The following is a 16,266-nucleotide window of genomic DNA, read 5'->3' on the forward strand; positions in this document are numbered from 1 at the left end:
GCCTTAAATCTATGTAATGATTGAAATTGTATGGTTGTGCTGGAAAATGAGTTAATGTATAAAAATGCTTGATTATCTTGTTGTGTAGAATATGAAATGTGGATGTATGAATTGGTGCGAGATTGGACCGAAAGGTCCGAGGTATTATGGTATAGATTCGATATGGACGAGTACCTAGCCTCATTTGTTGTACATGTAGTAGTAACTTTATCGGTGGATTGACGAATGCTTATGACTTACTGAGTTGTAAACTCACTCGGTGTTTTCTTGTCACCCATTTTAGGTCTCTTGGACTCGTATTGTTGCGTGCTCGGAACCGTCGTTGAAGTCATCACACCGGCTGAAATCTTGTGGTATTGTTTTTGTTGTTGAAGAACATTTGGCATGTATAGGCTATTATATTTTGTCGAATTGTGGGTTGTAAACTTTAAGCCATGTGAAAATGGCCTATGTGGTCGTCGAGTGGGATGCTAGAACCTATAGCCACGAGTCTTAGAAACTCAAATTTTGTTAAGGTGGCCATAATTTGTGTCATGTATGATGGATGATTAAGGCCAAGGAAAAATTCATGAAATTGGCATAGTCTACTGCAGTAACTGTTGCGGACAGCAGCAGTGAGATGAGATTGAAAAATCACTAAAAATAGTATAAGTAGAATTAAATAGTGAGTAAATTATGGAACTGAACCTTGATGAATCTATTTTTATATGGACGAAACGAAACGACCATATGAGCAGTATATTGGGAAATATTAAAGTTCTCGTGAGACAGGGCCAGAACGGTTTCTGGGTCCCCTGTCGCGACTTTGAAAATTTACCATAAATTATCCAGAAATAATTAGGAGTCATGCCTTATATGTACAGATTCAATTTTGAGTCTAGTTTCATTAGAAACAAACGGCACCAGTATTAAAGCCCTGTACAGAAAGATATTCAAGTTGTAACGCGCGAAGGTCAGAGCAGTCGATCCCTGTAACATGGGTGACTTTAACTAATAAACTGTACCAATTGGCCCAACCAAAAATTCTAAAAATAAATCTATGGATGGGTATATGAGTCCAAATTCAGGAAAATTTACGAAACCAGTTTCCGAGTTTTGAAACTCGAGATATGATTTTAAGGCGACGGTGACACAGTTTTCCAGCCTGTCCAGAAATGCCAAATTGGTCGGTACTTTAAGAGGATTTGTCTCGTTACCCCTCGTGTCCGACACGGCGCCGGTCACGAGTTAGGGTGTTACAATTTTATTGGTATCGAGCTATGGTTTAGTCGGTTCTAGGACTACTATAGCGCGTGTGAGTCTAGCTATACATGCCAAATTGTTAGTGCTTAATAATGTGATGACTTGACGGTTGGAATTTTTGTTTTGATTAGCAATGGAACCCGGTAGAGAGACCCTTGGCGGATGACGTTGAAAGTGTAGCGGCTGCTCTGCGCAAGGGACACCGCCTGTTGAGCCTCGATCATCCGCGAATAATCAAAATGAAGGCGAAACAAGCCTTCTTCACCATGATGAATGAGTGGGTCGCGCAATATGCCCGAACCAACCCGGCTGTCCAACCATTCCGAATTTAAATACTCCACCCCAAGAGCCCGCGATGCCTCCGCATCGATCCCGTGAGGCCGAGTAAACCACTGTGGACTTGATTAGGAAGCGTGGGGCGAGGAGTTCAAGGCCATAGTTACTTGATGATGCTTAAAAGGCCGAAGTTCGCTCGATAACACCATTAGAGTGTTAGATGAACTGTCATGCACACCGATGAATGTCTTAAGTGTGCTATATCCTTGTTATGAGACTCGACTTACTATTGGTGGAGGACTTTAATTTCCATAGTCCCAAATGAACGAGTTACTTGGGATTTCTTTCAATCCAATTTCAAAGAAATACATTAGTCAACGGTTCATCGATCGAAGCGTAAGGAATTTTGGAACTCAAGCAAGGCGGATGATCAGATCTCGAATCTGAACATGAGTTCGTAAGACTTAGTCGGTATGCTCGGGAGTGTGTGGCTGATGAGGTTGCGATGTGCAAAAGATTTGAAGAAGGATTGAATGAAGAGTTAAAGTTACTAGTGGGAATTTTGGAGATAAAGGAGTTCGTGACACTAGTCGAACGAGCTCGCAAGGCGGAAGAACTTGGGAAGGAGAAGAAGAAGGCTGAATTTGAAGCAAGAGATTACCGTAAAAGATCAACGAGTAAAGCTCCGTTCTCGGCTGTAAAGAGGTTCGGGGAGGACACCAAGAAGTCGAGGACGATCATGGAATTTCCATTAGAGCCCCACCATTGACGGACTCCGAGCTACTTCAGTAGCTAGTGTGGGCAATAATCGTCAAGAGAGACCTGAATGCCCCAATGTGGAAGACGACACCTAGGTGAATGTTGGGGTAAGTCTGTTAATAGGGCTGTTATGGATGCGGTTCAAGGACCACTTCATTAGAGATTGCACGAGCTAGATGAGAGGAATAAGACGCAAGGTGCAAGACCTAGTGGAACGACGGTGGAGGTAGGCCCCGAGAATCTCTGGAGGTAGGGGTGGTAATCGAGAGGAGCCTCTAATACGACCATCCGATCCGAGACCCGTGCTCTTGCTAGAGCATATGCCATCCGCATACGAGAGGAGGCATCCTCCCCGACGTTATCACCGGTACTTTTACTCTCTTTGATACTATTGTGATTGCATTGATTGACCCCGCTCTACTCACTCATATGTATGTGAAACCTTAGCATCCAAGAAGACTCTACCGTTGAGTCTCTGAGTTCGTAATTCAGTGTCAAACCCTTTGGGTCAATACGTGCTTGTTGATAAAGTGTGCAAGAGATGCCCCTAATAATTCGAGAATCTGCTTTCCGCCGATCCGATGCTTCTACCATTTCATGAATTGATGTTATTCTTGGTATGGATTGGTGACCGTACATGATGCAAAGGTGGACGCAAAAGGAAAACCATTAATTTGAGGAGTGCAAATAATGAGGTAGTCCGAGTCGAGTCTCATCGATTTAAAAGGAGCGCCAATGATAATATCTTCTATGACCGCTCGGAGATATGTGAAAAAGGGTGTGAAACATACCTTGCGTATGTGTTTGGAAGTAAAGAGACGGAAAGGAAACTCGAATCGGTACCAGATGGTTTGTGAGTATTCAGATGTTTTTCCGAGGAGTTACCGGATTGCCACCGGTTCGAGAAGTGGAATTCGCATCGAAGTTGTACCGGTACTACGCCGATCTCAATAGCCCCGTGTCGTATGGCATTAACGGAATTAAAGGAATTGAAGGTTCAATTGCAAGAATTGACGAATAGAGGTTTCGCCGACCGAGTTTTTCTCCATGGGCGCTTTTGTATTGTTTGTGAAGAAGAAGGACGGAACCATGAGGTTGTGCATCGACTATCGTCAACTCAATAAAGTGACGATAAAGAATAAATATCCATTGCCACGAATTGACGATTTGTTTGATCAATTAAAGGGAGCCTCGGTGTTTTCAAAGATAGATTTGAGGTCGGGTACTATCGGTTGAGGGTCCGAGAATCGGACGTACCAAAACCGCTTTTAGAACGAGGTACGGTCACTACGAATTCTTGGTGATGCCGTTTGGGCTCACTAATGCCCTCGGGTGTTTATGGATTTAATGAATAGAATTTTCGAGCCATACTTGGATCGGTTCAGTAGTTGTATTTATCGATGACATTTTGGTCTATTCGAGAGATGAAACCGAGCATGCTGAACACCGAGGCTAGTGTTGCAAATCTTACGAGATAAGCGATTATAAAAGTTCAAGAAATGTGAATTTTGGTTGAAAGAGGTTAGCTTTTGGGGCACGTGGTGTCCGTGATCGGTGTCGTGGTGGACCCGAACAAAATTCAGCCATAGTCGATTGGAAACCACCAAGGAATGTTACCGTTAGGAGCTTTTTGGGCGTGCGGTTATTACCGACGATTTGTAAAGGTTTCTCGACGATAGCCACGCCAATGACGGTTACTCCAAAAGGATGTTAAGTTCGAATGGACGGAGAAATGTCGAAAAGTTTCGATCAACCGAAAGCTTATTTGATGAAGCCCCAATTCTAGTGCAACCCGAATCGGGCAAAGAGTTTGTCATTTATAGTGACGCATCCCTACTTGGATTGGGTTGCGTATTGATGCAAGAAGGGCGAGTTGTGGCCTGCGCGTCGAGGCAATTAAAGCCACATGAGAAAAATTATCCGACCCATGATCTCGAATTGGTCGCCATCGTATTCGCCTTAAAGATATGGCGACATTACTTATTAGGTGAGAAGTGCCATGTGTATTCGGATCACAAAAGTCTCAAATATTTGATGACCCAAAGAGACTTAAATCTGCGACAAAGGCGATGGCTCGAGTTGTTAAAAGATTATGAGCTCGTCATTGATTATCACCCGAAGGGCTAATGTGGTTGCGGATGCCTTAAGCCGAAATCACTTTGCTTTGCTTTATGACGATGAATGTACACTTGTCTATCCTACCCGACAATGTGTTAGTAGCTGAATTGAAAGCCAAACCATTATTGGTACGTCAAATTCGTGAAGCTCAGAAAGTCGACGATGAATTGCTTGCAAAACGGGATGAGTGTGTTCCGAACAAGGACTCGAATTTCAAATCGATGATGACGATTGTTTGAGGTTCGAAGTCGTCATGTGTCCCAAAGAATTGGAACTTATTCCAATAATTTTGAACGAAGCCCATTGTAGCCGAATGGCAATCCACCCGGGAGTACGAAGATGTACAACGATTTGAAACGCCGGTTTTGGTGGCATGGTATGAAACGGGACATCTCCGACTTTGTTTCGAGGTGTTTAATATGTCAACAAGTGAAAGCGGAACATCAAGTGCCTTCAGATTGCTTCACCGATCACGATACCGAGTGGAAATGGGATCGAGTCACAATGGACTTTGTGTCCGGCCGCCATTGTCGCCTAGTAAGAAGGATGCGATTTGGGTTGTTGTTGATAGATCGACTAAGTCGGCTCACTTTATCCCCGTATGCGTCGGATTTTTCATTGGATAAACTAGCCAATTGTACGCTTTCTCAGTTGTGAGATTACACGGGTACCAATTTCTATTGTGTCGGATAGAGATCCGAGATTTACCTCGCGATTTTGGAAGAAATTTTAAGAAGCTTTGGGTACCAAGTTGCATTTCAAGACCGCTTTTCACCCCAAACCGATGGTCAATCCAAACGGATAATTCAAATACTCAAGATATGTTGAGATGTTGTATCCTTGAGTTTAGTGGTTCATGGGAACAGATCGCCTTTGATTGAATTTGCTTACAACAATAGCTTTCAATCAAGTATTAAGATGGCGCCTTACGAGGCTTTATACGGTCGTAAATGCCGTACCCCATTATTCTAGACCGAACTTAGTGAAGGTAAATTCTTGAGGTTGATTTGGTTAAGGATGCCGAGCAAAGAGTTCGAGTAATTCGTGAAAGTTTGAAAGTCGCTCGGATCGCCAAAAGTCGATGCGGATTTGAAAAGAAAAGATATTGAATATCGTGTTGGAGACAAGGTCTTTCTCAAAGTTTCACCTTGGAAGAAGGTGCTTAGATTTGGTCGTAAGGGCAAATTGAGTCCGAGGTTTATCGGGCCATATGAAGTATCCGAACGAGTTGGGTCATCGCATATCGATTAATTTTGCCCCGAGCTCGAAAGGATTCACAACGTTTTCATGTCTCGATGCTTGACGATATAGGTCGATCCATCGCACGTAATTGCTCCATCCGAGATTGAGATTCAGCCTAATTTGAGCTATGAAGAGGAACCGGTTCGCATTATGAGGCGTGAAGTAAAAGAGTTGCGTAATAGGAAAATCCCGTTAGTGAAGGTGTTGTGGCATAAACATGGAATGGAAGAAGCCACTTGGGAACTTGAGGACTCTATGAAAGAGCGATACCCGAGCCTATTTACCGGTAAGATTTTCGGGGACGAAAATTTCTAAGTGGGGGAGAGTTGTGACATCCCTAAATCGACCCTAGTCGGAAAGTGGTTTCGGGACCACCAAACCGAGTCATAATAATAATTAACCATCATAATTGATGCTCATTATATGTATATATGCATGTGTGAAAATTTCGTGTTTGGATTTTGTTAATAGTAAGTGAATTTTTATCAAATAGGACTTATGTGAGAAAATTTAGAAATGTGCTAGGCAATTGTAAGGTGGCCTATTAATACATGTGGGAAAATAGTTGTCCTTGCATGTCAAATAACCCACTTCCTAAGGTGAGTGGCCGGCCATGACAAGAATATGGGCAAGGAACATGTTTCCAACATGTTTAGTTAGTGGATTATGTAGAAAAAATAAAGAAATGAAAAAAATGAGCATGGATGCCCCCCTTTGTTGCCGTGAGTAGAGGAAAAGAAAGGAAAAAAATTGTTCATCCATTCTCAAAATCTTGGCTGAAAATACTAAGGGAAAAGGAAGGATTTTTGCTTCATGCTTGGTTTAGAAGAGAACTAGAAGGAGATTTGGTCATACTTGTGTCAAGATTAAGGTATGTTTGAGGTTGTGTCATGAGATTCATGCATGTTTTAGTTGCTAACTTGATGTTCATGTTAGCCCATGGTTCAAATCCTTGTTATGCCATGGAAATGGTATTTGGCCAAGGTTGATATTGTGTTAAAGTCATTGCATGCTAAATGTGAAGCTTGTTGATGATACATGTAATGATGGATTGACTACTCTTGAAATTTCTTTTAGCATTCTTGAGTAAGACATGGAGTTTTCTTTGTTTAACCATGACCAAAAATTGAAAGGGGGATGGTGTGGGATGTATTCGGCCATGGCATGCTCATAAGTGCGATTTATGCTTGTTGCATGATAGGTAAAAATTTGTGTTTTGATATATGTGTATATGTGTTTGTACATGATGTTACAAATGGATGTGAAAATATATGCTAGATTGGGAAAATTTGATTAAATGTTCATGAGATGAAATTAGGTGATTAAAAGATGTTAGTTGACATTGTACATATATATATATATTCGGCCATTAAAGTGAGTATGTAGGTAATGTTGAATCAAGTTTTTGGTGCATATTCGGTTAGGTGTATAATCGACCAAATGGGCGATTAGTAAGAATGGTTGCCGAATATACAAGCATACATATGCATGTGTAGTTGAATTATGAATGTTTAGCAAGATGGTTAAACTAGTGATTTATTGATTAAGCTCAAGGAGTTAAAGAAGGAGAATCAAGCAAGGGAAAGACGAAGGTCATCGAGTAGCCGACTTGGAACTATTTTACCCAACACGAGGTAAGTCATTAAGCACGTATTTGATATTGCTTAAATGATTGTAAAATTTATGCAATTGTGTTTAATGGGATGATATATATATATAAATGAAAATGTATGTGTATGGAGTGATGACAATTGTTGAATGTAAAAGAAATAGTGAAATGTGTAGAAAGTTTGCTTTCGGCACTAAGTGTCTTGGGCAATACGTGTGTACGGTGACGAGATTGGCACTAAGTGTGCGTGCTGGAAATATATGGCACTAAGTGTGCATGCTGGAAATATATGGCACTAAGTGTGCGAGCTCAAGGGCATGGCACTATGTGTGCGGGCTTAAATCGCATGGCACTAAGTGTGCGAATCGAGTATTAAGCAATTTGTATGTGCGTACTCTATATATATATATAAATATCTCCGATCGAACAATTATATAGAGGGTGTGTCTCCATCGAGTGAGTATGGACAGCGGATCGGGTAAGTACCTTGAGCTCATGACGAATAGGTAATACGTTCATGCTTGGGGTTGAGTTTGGTAAGCCTTAAATCTATGTAATGATTGAAATTGTATGGTTGTGCTGGAAAATGAGTTAATGTATAAAAATGCTTCGATTATCTTGTTGTGTAGAATATGAAATGTGGATGTATGAATTGGTACGAGATTGGACCGAAAGGTCCGAGGTATTATGGTATAGATTCGATATGGACGAGTACCTAGCCTCATTTGTTGTACATGTAGTAGTAACTTTATCAGTGGATTGACGAATGCTTATGACTTACTGAGTTGTAAACTCACTCGGTGTTTTCTTGTCACCCATTTTAGGTCTCTTGGACTCGTATTGTTGCGTGCTCGGAACCGTCGTTGAAGTCATCACACCGGCTGAAATCTTGTGGTATTGTTTTTTGTTGTTGAAGAACATTTGGCATGTATAGGCTATTATATTTTGTCGAATTGTGGGTTGTAAACTTTAAGCCATGTGAAAATGGCCTATGTGGTCGTCGAGTGGGATGCTAGAACCTATAGCCACGAGTCTTAGAAACTCAAATTTTGTTAAGGTGGCCATAATTTGTGTCATGTATGATGGATGATTAAGGCCAAGGAAAAATTCATGAAATTGGCATAGTCTACTGCAGTAACTGTTGCGGACAGCAGCAGTGAGATGAGATTGAAAAATCACTAAAAATAGTATAAGTAGAATTAAATAGTGAGTAAATTATGGAACTGAACCTTGATGAATCTATTTTATATGGACGAAACGAAACGACCATATGAGCAGTATATTGGGAAATATTAAAGTTCTCGTGAGACAGGGCCAGAACGGTTTCTGGGTCCCCTGTCGCGACTTTGAAAATTTACCATAAATTATCCAGAAATAATTAGGAGTCATGCCTTATATGTACAGATTCAATTTTGAGTCTAGTTTCATTAGAAACAAACGGCACCAGTATTAAAGCCCTGTACAGAAAGATATTCAAGTTGTAACGCGCGAAGGTCAGAGCAGTCGATCCCTGTAACATGGGTGACTTTAACTAATAAACTGTACCAATTGGCCCAACCAAAAATTCTAAAAATAAATCCATGGATGGGTATATGAGTCCAAATTCAGGGAAAATTTACGAAACCAGTTTCCGAGTTTTGAAACTCGAGATATGATTTTTAAGGCGACGGTGACACAGTTTTCCAGCCTGTCCAGAAATGCCAAATTGGTCGGTACTTTAAGAGGATTTGTCTCGTTACCCCCTCGTGTCCGACACCGGCGTCGGTCACGAGTTAGGGGTGTTACAGGTTTCTAGTCTAAATATAAAAGCCAATCCTCAACTAGTTTCTAGTAGTGCAAGCCTTGCTTAATTTAGTGTTAGAACATAAAATTTGTATACATCATGTCCCAGATTTTATCTGAAGTGTGCCAGCCTACCAGCAAAAAGGTCTAAAGGAAGGTGAGAAACAAGTGCATGTTATATGCATGAAGTTCATAGGAAAAGTAGTTTTAAGTGCTTCTTCACCATGTATGCTCCTATCTAGGCCAATATCATACCATCACAGTAGAAACCTATGAAAGCAAAGAAATAGGTATGAATGGCAATGTGATAGCCCTAAATTGACACTAGTCGGAAAGTGGTTTCGGGGCCACGAAACCGAGTCATAAAAATAATTAACAATCATATTTGAAGCTTATTATATATGAATATGCATGTGTGAAAAATTCATGCTTAAATTTTGTATATAGTATGTGAAATTTATTAGTAGGGACTTATGTGAGACAATTGTGAAATGTGTTAAACTAATGTAAAAGTGATCTAATAGTGCATGATGTCAAAAAAAGTGTACTTGCATGTCAAATTAGCCAAATTTTGGATAGTGGCCGGCCATGGTATGGGTTATTAATGATAATATGTATTTTTCTATTAACATTTTTAGTTTACATAATGAATTAATGAAAGAAGAATAATAAAATATGAAGTGAGTGGGAGGAGAAACCAAAGTTGTTTCATCCTTGCTCCTCCATTGCCGTAACTTGAGGGAGGAAGAAGAAAGGAATTCTCTTGTTTCATGTTCGGCTTGGATGATGTTTAGGAAGAGGTAAGTACTTTGAAATTCTTGGAAATTTATGTATAAATAAGGTGATTAGTTCAAGTTCTATTCATTCCATGGATTAAGTTTTGGTTGTTTGGAGGTTTGATATTCGGTCAAGTAGTTTGAAGCTCTTAGTACATATATATATATATACATATTGTTCTTGAAGGTTGAAATTGGTTTGTTCATAGGGAGGTGCCGAATGTGGTCATTGAAGGATCTTAATGAACAATATGTGTGGCTTCGGTTTATAACATTCGGTTAAGGAATTTTGTGTGCTAGCAAGTTTGGTTTAATATATATATATGTAAATCACCTTGTATTTGATAATTTGAAGAGTAGGAAATGGCAAATTAAAATGATGTTGGGTAAATTTTTTTAGTTTAGTTGTGCTTAAGCATTCGACATTAATATTTGATATTGGCTATGAAAGTATGAAAGATTAGAGATGTATTTTTTAAATGAATTATGACATTAATATGAACAAGATAGAAAATCGGTTATAGATGTGATTGAGTGATTCGGTCATTGATGGGCATTATTGTAACCTAATTGTATTTTGCTACTTTTAATTTCGAGATGGAATTTGTATATATAAGCTAAGTTGAGCGGTTAGGGCCGAATGAGGTATATAAGATATGAAAGCATGCTAGAATTATACATTAGTGAATATGTGTGATTGTACTAAATTCTTTACTTGAATTCGGTTAGGTATAGTCATGGTATGAGCTCATTAGGGATACTACCTTATAAGTGACTGTAGCTTTAGTTAACTTTATGTGTTATGCGTGTGTTAAAATAATTAATGATTTGGATGTTATTATAGGTATTTATGCTAAAGATTTTTCGGCTATGTACCCATGTGATGACTCTAATGTCTAATATATATAAGGGTTAAGTACCTTGAATTTCTCTTTGATGTTCAAAATGATTAAATCAACTTATTTGTTAAATTAAGCTCAAGAGCAAAGGGGAACTAAATCTGATAAAGGAAAGGAGAAAGCAATCGAGTAGCCTATCCGTAACTATCAAAAAATACCGAGGTAAGTCGTTGAGTAATGAAACTTAGTTTATGATTTGATAAGGCAATTATTTATCTATGAGCATAATAATTAACTTGTGACCTAATGATTCTACTTGAATTACATGACAAAATAAATAAGTAAAGTATTTACTTGTAGCCGTTTGGTTATAGAAATCTTGTGGATTAACGAAACGGGATCACGTTATTTGTTTAGGACTAATGAATCGAACGATGTATGGTTAGTAAACATACTGTAATCGCATTCGAGTATCAGGAATGATATTCAAATGTGATATGATATATAGATATGTATGCATATATGTGTGAATGTTAATCGGGTGTAAATCCGAGCTTGGGTTCAAGGGCTTTTGAGCGGTGCTAATAACCGAACTTAGTTTCAAGGGCTTTTGAGCCGTTGTCATAACCGGCTTAGTTCAAGGGCCTTCGAGCGATGGCCTAATCCGAGCTTGGTCTCAAGGGCTTTGAGCCGTGTTAAGAATCGTGCTTGATTCCAAGGGTGGTTGTGCCGCATAATATTTAAGGTTGAAAACCCATAAGTGTTCGCACGAGAAATCATATAATACATGTGGAAACAATTTTAAACACTGTGCTACTTACCGTAAGATAACCGTGTAAGTAATTTACTCTCGTTGAGAATACAATTGATTTTAAACTATGACTACGAAATTCGGTAGGTATGCTTAGACCATTGTTAAATCATTCAAATGTTTATGATCCGATCATGATGCATGAGTTCAAGATTAGAGTTCAATTTCATAAATATGAGATATATGTGTATATGCATGAGATTGATATGGAAATTTGAGATGAACAGATTCTACTATAGATTGAATTTAAATTGGATATATTGACTTTACCTTTGAGATATGAATGATAAAATGATACCTTAGTTAGGTTTATATTCGCCAAAGGATGGAACAAGTAAAATTTGAAATTATTATGCCACTCTTTTAAATGATTTCATTACTTAAAACTTACTAAGCATCAAGTGCTTAATCTTTTGCTTAAATTCTCTTTTTATAGATTTTGTTCGTCACCATCGGACTCGGAGGTGTCAAAGTCAAGTCATCCACACTATCTAAGCCACTTTTGGTACTCTTCATTGAATTTGATAATGGCATGTATAGGGCTGACCCTTGTTGTTAATTAAGTATCTTTTGGTAATGTATATTCGTATAGCCATGCGAAAATGGCTTGTATATTTTGAGTATAACATTATGATTATTTTGTATATATGGTCTTATGATATGGTTATTAAGTGGTGTGGAAATGTTTGGTAATGATTAGCCATTGGAATGGTCAATCATGGTCTTATTGGTGCTACGTATGTCATGGCTAATCGTAATTATACTTGGAAATAATGTATGTCAAATTACTAGTTGATTCATGGAAAACTATGAAATAGGTGAAATTTACCTTAAAATAGATGCTGATAGCAGCAGTGATGTGAGTTTGAAAAATCACTAAAAATAGTAGAAATGGAATAAAATAATTAATAAATTATGTAATCGAATCTTGATGAGTCTATTCTCATATGAAAGAAACGAAATGACCATATGAGCTGGATTTTATGAGATGTTTAAGTTTTCGTGAAATAGGACCAGAGCGATTTCTGGATACCCTGTTCTTACTTTGGAAATTCACCATAAATTAACCAGAGATAATTAGAAGTCATGCTTTATATGTACAGATTCCTTTTTTAGTCTAGTTTCATTAGAAACAAACAGCATAAGTATTGAAGCCCTGTACAGGGAGAGATCTAAGTCGTAATGCATGAAGGTCAGAGTAGTCGAACCCTGAAACAGGGGAGACTTTAACTAATAAAATGTACTAATTGGCCGGACCAAAAATTCTAGAAAAAATTAGTAAATATATGTATGAGTCTATTTTCAGGAAAAATTTATAGAATTGGATTTCGAGTTTTGGAACTTGAGATATTATTTTTAGAGTGACTGTGATGCAGTTAGCTAGCTCGTCTGGAAATTTTAAAAATGAATTATATGAGCTATTTAAGTAAGGAGTTAAGTCCGTTAGCACCTCGTGTTCGACTCCAGAAATAGCCTCGGGTACGGGGTGTTACATTTAATTGGTATCAGAGCTACGGTTTAGTCGATTCTAGGACTACCGTAATACGTAGGGGAATAGCTATACATGCCATTATGTGTTTATCTGATAGTGTGGTGATTTTGACGCTAAAAATGTGTTTATTTATAGTAATGGATCCCGATCCCAACCGAAGCGGTGGTGATGATGTTGAGAGTGTAGCGCTGCTCTCGCACATGGGGCGGCACCGATGGACTCTCAACCTATTGCTGGTAATCGAATGATGAAGCTAGGCGAGCTTTTATAGCGTGATGAATGATTGGTTCAATCAAGATATTCGAACTAATCTACCGTCCCACAACCCCACCCCGACTAATACAAACCCCGCACTGTAATATCTTACGGAGTTGACTCGTCGAGGTTGAACAAGCCCCCGGTTGATAGGATTCGGAAGCATGGGGCTACTGAGTTCAAGGCTACTGATAGTGATGATGCCGAAGCGGTGAGTTTTGGCTTGATAATACCGTTCGTGTGTTCGATGAATTATCGTGCACACCGATGAATGTTTAAAATGTGCTATATCTCTGTTACGTGACTCTGCCTACTATTAATGGAATACTTTGGTTTCGCTGTGTCGAGAGAACGGGTTACTTGGGAATTCTTTCAAACCGAGTTCGCAAGAAATATATCGATCAAAGATTCATCGATCAGAAACGGAAAGAATTTCTTGAGCTTAAGCGAGGATCTATGTCGCCATCGATTATGAGCGAAAGTTTGTCAGACTTAGTAAATACGCTCAGGAATGTGTTTCATCCGAGGCTATCATGTGTAAATGCTTCGAGGATGGGTTGAACGAAGATATAAAACTGTATGTTGGCATTCTTGAAATTAGAGAATTTGTAGTACTTGTCGAACGAGCTTGCAAAGCCGAAGAGCTCAATAAGGAGAAAAGAAAAGCTGAAGTGGAAGTAAAAGAATTTCGTAAGAGGTCTTCGGGAAAGCCCTTTCAACAATCATCGAAGAAATTTAAAAGTGATCCAGGCCGATCTAAAGACACTTTGGGCTTTTCTAGATGAGATCGTGATCGACCCCCTGTGAGTACGTGAGTCACTTTGGTTGCCAGTGTTGGAAATGATCGTCGGGACAGGACGGAGTGCCAGTATTGCTGTAAATGGCATTCGAGGAGTTGTAGATTCCATGACCGCTCCTGTTATAAGTGCGGATCAGCCGACCACTTTATCAAAGATTGTCCAAACTGCTATGCGAATGTAATGTAAATCAGAGTGGGAAACTGGGTGCTACTACAGCACGAGGTAGGCCACCTAGGAATACGGGGAGCGCTAGCAGCGGTCAGAGAGGGTCTAAAGATGTTATCGCCAGATCTGAGGCTCATGCTCCTGCTAGAGCTTATGCTATACGTGCACGCGAGGATGCTTCTTCGCCTGATGTTATTACCGGTACTTTCACTCTCTTTGATACTAATGTGATTGCTTTGATTGACCCTGGATCTACTCATTCTTATGTATGTGAGACTTTAGCATCCATAGAAGACTTTACCGTTGAGTCTCTCGAGTTCGTTATTAGAGTGTCGAATCCCTTGGGTCGTTATGTGCTTGTCGACAAGGTGTGTAAGAAATGCCCTTAATAATCGGAGGCTCTGTTTTTCCTACCGACTTGATGCTTTTACCGTTTGATGAATTTGATATTATTCTCAGTTTGGATTGGTTGACCGTACATGATGCAGTTATTAATTGCAAAAGTAAGACTATTGATTTGAGGTGTGGAAATAATGAGATAATCCGAGTTGAGTCTACTGTTTTGAATGGATTGCCAACAATAGTATCCTCGATGTTAGCTCAAAAATATGTGAGAAAGGGGTGTGAAGCGTATCATGTATACGTACTTGATAATAAAGAATCAGAAAAGAAACTTGAATCGGTACCAGTGGTTTGTGAATATCCGGATGTTTTTCCCGAAGAATTACCAGGGTTACCACCTGTTCGGGAGGTAGAGTTTGGCATCAAACTTGTACCTGGGACTACACCGATTTCGATAGCTCCGTATCGTATGGCACTAACGGAATTAAAGGAATTGAAAGCTCAGTTGCAAGAGTTGATGGATAGAGGTTTCGCTCGACCAAGTTTCTCACCTTGGGTGCACCAAGATTGTTTGTGAAAAGAAGGACGGAACCATGAGGTTGTGCATCGACTATCATCAGCTGAATAAAGTGACAATAAAGAATAAATATCCATTACCGCGTATTGATGATTTGTTTGATCAACTAAAGGGAGCCTCAGTGTTTTCAAAGATAGATTTGAGATCGGGTTATTATCAGTTGCAGGTTCGAAATTCAGATATACCCAAAATCGCTTTTAGAACGAGTTACGGTCACTATGAGTTCTTAGTGATGCTGTTTGGACTCACTAATGCCCCTGCGGTATTTATGGATTTGATGAATCGGATCTTCAGACAGTATCTGGATCGGTTTGTAGTTGTGTTTATTGATGACATTTTGGTCTATTCGAGAGATGAAACCGAACATGCTGAGCACCTGAGATTAGTGTTGCAGATTTTACGGGATAAGCAGTTATATGCTAAGTTCAATAAATGTGAGTTCTGGTTGAGAGAAGTTAGCTTTTTGGGTCATGTGGTATCTGCGACGGTATTTGAGTTGATCCGAGCAAAATTTCAGCCATACTTAACCGGAAGCCTCGAGAAATATTATCGAGGTTCGGAGCTTTTTGGGACTTGCTTAGGTTACTACGCATGGTTTGTAAAGGGTTTCTCGATGATAGCCACACCAATGACGAAACTACTTCAGAAAGATGTTAAGTTTGAATGGACAGAAATATGTCAGAAAAGTTTCGATCAACTAAAAACTTATTTGACTGAAGCTCCAGTACTAGTCAGCCCGAATCAGGCAAAGAGTTTGTCATTTACAGTGATGCATCCTTACTTGGGTTGGGTTTTGTATTGATGCAAGAAGGTCGAGTTGTAGCTTATGCGTCGAGGCAATTGAAGCCACATGAGAAAAATTATCCAACCCATGATTTCGAATTAGCTGCCATCGTATTCGCTTTGAAAATATGGCGACATTACTTATTTGGTGAGAAGTGCCATGTATTTTCGGATCACAAAAGTCTCAAATATTTGATGACTCAAAGAGATTTGAATCTGTGACAAAGACGTTGGCTTGAGTTGTTAAAAGATTATGAGCTTGTCATTGACTATCACCCGGGAAAGGCTAATGTGGTTGCGGATGCTTTAAGTCATAAATCACTGTTTGCTTTATGAGCGATGAATGTACACTTGTCCGTTCTATCCGATAATGTGTTAGTAGTAGAATTAAAGGCCAA

Source organism: Gossypium arboreum, chromosome 13, assembly GCF_025698485.1.
Source record: "Gossypium arboreum isolate Shixiya-1 chromosome 13, ASM2569848v2, whole genome shotgun sequence".
Lineage (NCBI taxonomy): Eukaryota > Viridiplantae > Streptophyta > Magnoliopsida > Malvales > Malvaceae > Gossypium > Gossypium arboreum.